General features: G+C 42.9%; 1 long non-coding RNA gene across 1 annotated transcript; it reads right to left on the bottom strand.

Annotated features, from left to right (window-relative positions):
* Nucleotides 1–781: 781 nt before the first annotated feature.
* On the bottom strand, nucleotides 782–4,057 carry LOC119704661. The gene is made up of 3 exons (XR_005258017.1): nucleotides 3,906–4,057; nucleotides 2,905–2,966; nucleotides 782–1,535 (listed from the first exon to the last, which is right to left on the bottom strand). It is a non-coding gene; the product is annotated as an uncharacterized LOC119704661 (long non-coding RNA).
* Between the last annotated feature and the right edge of the window lie 202 nt (nucleotides 4,058–4,259).

The raw sequence follows: 4,259 nt of genomic DNA, 5'->3' as shown, positions 1-4,259 counted from the left end.
TATTGCAATTTATACTTTGTTTTCAGTCAGTAACAGCTCCACAACCAGAGGAGAAAGACTCTGTAAGGTTTCTTCTCCCCTACATTCAACATCCAGATAAACTTAGGAGCAAATACCTAAAACCAGGACTTGGACCTAAATATGACACAACAAACAGCTCTTGGAGCTGCCTTTATTTAATCCTACCCATTTAACCTATTGCTTTAGGATAAAATTTTCTCAACTAACATGACCTCAAGTTGTGCCTGCCCCAGACATATTTGTTTGCTAAACTGTACAGATGACATTTATTTGCACAGATCAGCCACTCTCAGCACTCTGAGCAGACCATAAGGACTCTAAGCAGGGCTTGACACCAGCCTTAGGACTGCCACCATTCCAGGCTGCAGCAAAAAGCCTCTGTGGAGCTCCCTCTGAGTCCCTAAATAAACATAAATAGTCACCAGAAAAAGTTACCAGCCATACAAAACTGGTTTATTACTCCCCGCACTTAAATGTTTATTCAAACTCACAGATGGTTCTTTCTAAATCAAAGGAGAAATGAAAAGAGACAAAGAAGCAGAAATGTTGTCTCAACTCCTGGAAGAGATAAGGGTTCATTCTCACCTCACTCCCCGCACAAACTGAGCTGGAGAAGCTGCAATAAATAAGGAGAATGCACAGCTACTTTGGACAGACACATCTCCTGTAAGGAAAGGCAAAATTTTTTTGCTGTCAAAGCAAGAGTTAAACCCAACTCCATTACCTCTTCCTTAGAAAGCTCCTCACATTCCACCTCCCTTAAATTGCTCCCTGACTTAAGTAATCATCTCCTTCAGGCCCTTAAGCAACGACTGGAGCTGGGTGAGTGAAAACCAAATTTCATCAGTACCAGCTGAGGTAGCACAGGAGCAGCAGAGGTGTTTCTGGCAGTGTATAAAACATTGGCAGTTTAGAAAGGTAGGAGCCCTTTCCCATCTGACAGGTTTTTAATATTTCCACTCAGCGTGTCTGAGCGCTGCCCTAGGCATCCCAAAGTTTGCTGCACGACATCACTCATTTCAACAATTCTATCAGACACGAAAAGCAAAAATAAAACACATTAAAAACTATCAAGGCAGGCAAACTTGTGCTTCTGGGGAATCCAAATCCACACTTCTCTCCTTGTGAGAGCTCTCACTGCTGTTGCTGCAGCCAAGTGTCCAAGTGGGTGTTCCTAGAAAAGCATGGAGGTGGATGTGGCCAAAAATGTAAGCACTGATGGCCTGAGCTGTCCATCCCACATCATCCAGTGGTGTCTCTGAGAGGGGATTTTTCATTTGCTCCAGCAGCTGAAGAGCTGTGGCTGGTTTTCCATCAGGTGGCAGGGCTGCCTTGAGGCCCCTCTGTGGCTCCTCCATCACTGATGTGCTCCTGCTCCAGCTTCCATGATTTGTCCAACGTTTCACCTGTGCCCAGGTGCCTCGTGCTGCTGAAGAGCCAGGTGCAGGTTTTGTCCTCTCCTCACCCTTCTCTGCAGCCAGAAGAGAGGCTGTGCAGTATTCTCAGGCAGCATCCTGCAGTAGTGGTGAAATAAAATTGGAAAATATCTTCCCAGATATCTGACTTTTGGAGCACATCTTAAATTGATCATATTTGGGTCATTTTAGGGCAGTTTTGCAGGTGACACCCAGGAAATCAGAACCTACAGAACATGCTCAGTCCTCATTCTTTGCTGTAAAATGAGATTTACACTTTGATTTGCTTCCTTTTGCTCTTTATTTTGAGGCTTTGGACTGTGGAGGCAGGAAAGGGCTGGATTTAGGCTCAAGAAGCATTTGGACAATGCTCTCAGGCTCAGGATTCACTGGAATTTCAGGATTTTTGGGGCAATCCTGGGCAGGTTCAGGAGCTTCACTCAATGATCCTGTGGGTCCCTTCAAACTCAGGCTATTCCATGATTTTTTTCAGGAACGAGGCTTTCAGGTTTCACTGTCTGTCTGTAGGGAATTTTTGTGTCAGAGCAGAATTTCAACCAGTCCCTGTTCTTTTTGTCATTCAAGATAAGAACAGACTTATTCAATTCAGGTCACATTCCTTCCTTTTATTTCATTTTCTTTTCACAAAACAGAGTCTCAACTTCCATCTCAACACTCAAAATACACCATGAAAATGTGCATCACTGATCTAAAGAAATGCACATGCAAATTCATTAATTAAGCACTCCTAAACATAATCTCAGTCCAGGAAAAGTCCAAGCACAGCTTTTCACCTCTGCTTTAGGTGCTACCTGGACATAAACACAACATCAACCCTTCAACAGTGCATGGGGTAAGGGCAGAATTTAGATTTCTGCTCAAATAGCACCTTTAAAGTTTAATTTCTCCAATTGGCTCAGACACCTCACGACACTCCAGCTATTAAATCTGAATATAACACTTACAAAAGCCTCCCTCTGAAATCGCCCCCATTTCTGTTACACACAGATGCACAGTCACAGAGGAAACAGAATTTGTGCACGTGATCAGGTCAGACACAGAAAATTCAGTATTGCATACTGGCCACATATCTCAGCTTTCAGAAAGCAAATGTCACCCACACCTCACAGAACAGAACCCCGACAGATGGGCTTGGCCATGAAAAAAAATCAAAAATTACATCCAAATAAGGAATATTTTTGGCCAGCAGGGCACCAGGTAAGTCAGAGGAGTTGAGAGGCCAGGCAGGAGCTGATAAAGCTGATATCCAATGGAGCCTGCTCTGGTATCTCAGCACCTCCCTCCATCCCTGCCCCTACAACCACCTCAGGCCAGCCCTGAGCAGGCAGAAGCAGCTGAAGGTGTTGGAATCTGATGGAACAGAGCCAGAGCAGAGCCCCCCAGCATCCCTGGCCTTGGCACTGCAGGGCCTGGGATACTCCTTGAACAAAGGGAAAAATGTAAATACCTGAGCTGGAGACCAGAGGAGCAGGGCCACATTGCAGGGGACAACATCCCCTCCCAAACTGCCTGAAACGAAATTTAAACAGTAAAATAATTTTGTCTGGATTATTAAATCAAGAAAACACTGCTGATACCATCACCAGGAGCTAAGGACTGTTTTATTTTACTGTCTAAAAGAGCAGTCAGCCAGTCAGCTTCTTTTACTTATCATTTTGCATGCACTGGGACACAACTTCACCTTCACAGGACAATGGCAGCAAACACCACAGCATGAAAAGCAATTCTCTGAGTTCAGGATTCTTTCCACAGACCAAAACTCCTACCAAAAATCAGGATTCAGTAACTCCAAGGGCTTGAATTAAGCACCCAGCTGTTGTGGTGGGCCCAAGATCCTGAGGCAGTCCGAGGGAATCATCTTCCACAGACAAATGAGTGCTCTCAAGATTAAAACAAAGAGCCACAGAATAAAATTGCTCACAGGTGGCCAGCAGCAAGCTGGATATAAATTGGATTACAGGATTGTCAAATGTAATATCAACTGTTCTCTAGCAAATGAGCAAAGAAGGTCCTCTCCACTCTTCTGTGTGCTCAGGAAACTACAGAAATCACATCACTGAAAAAAATACACAAATTCTTTGTAATTTATTGAATAGCTTTAGATTTGTAACATAATGCAGCACTCAGAAAGCAATGGAAGATAAATCACTCTTTTAGCTCAGACACAGTGTTTCCAGTTACTCAACTACTGCTCAAAGAAATTATTTACTCTTGCAGAAAGCTGAACACTGGATAGTAAGAAAATCATTTAGCTTCCATTTACTAACTTAAAGTTCTGCCACATGTTGCAGAAGACCATTCTGCAGCTAATTTTCTTAATTTTAGATATATTTCAGCTTCAGTCTTAAACCCCCAGTATTTCAAACAACTTATTTGAATGTTCTGTGCAAGCACTAAGCTTTATTGGAGGAATAAGAAACTACACAGCAAATTTCCCCCCAAATTTACCAACTTCTGCTGGGGAGAGTTTCATTCTTCCTTTCTCTTTCTCAAACTGTGCCATTCTTGATGCTCTGCAGTCTCATTTTCCTCACGCATCTTTGATCAAAAGCATCCAGATGTTTCCTTCTGGCTCTGCCAAGTGCCAGATTTCACTTTTTTGTGAAGTCATAGAAGTTCTGAAACAAAGGAGGAATTTTATGAGCATTATACAGTCAGTCTTCAAGGAACCTCAGAAGCCATTTGCTTCATCACATGGACTGGCTGCATTAAACCTCTCCTAAATTTAATTACATTACTAAACAATGGAGTTAGCACAGCTTTTATAGCAAACACAGCTGGAGCCATAAAAAGGTGAATTAG

The sequence above is a fragment of the Motacilla alba genome, chromosome 9, assembly GCF_015832195.1.
Source record: "Motacilla alba alba isolate MOTALB_02 chromosome 9, Motacilla_alba_V1.0_pri, whole genome shotgun sequence".
Taxonomy (NCBI): Eukaryota; Metazoa; Chordata; class Aves; order Passeriformes; family Motacillidae; genus Motacilla; species Motacilla alba.
Note: the sequence above shows the minus strand (reverse complement) of the source record. Positions and strands in the feature narration are given on the sequence as shown.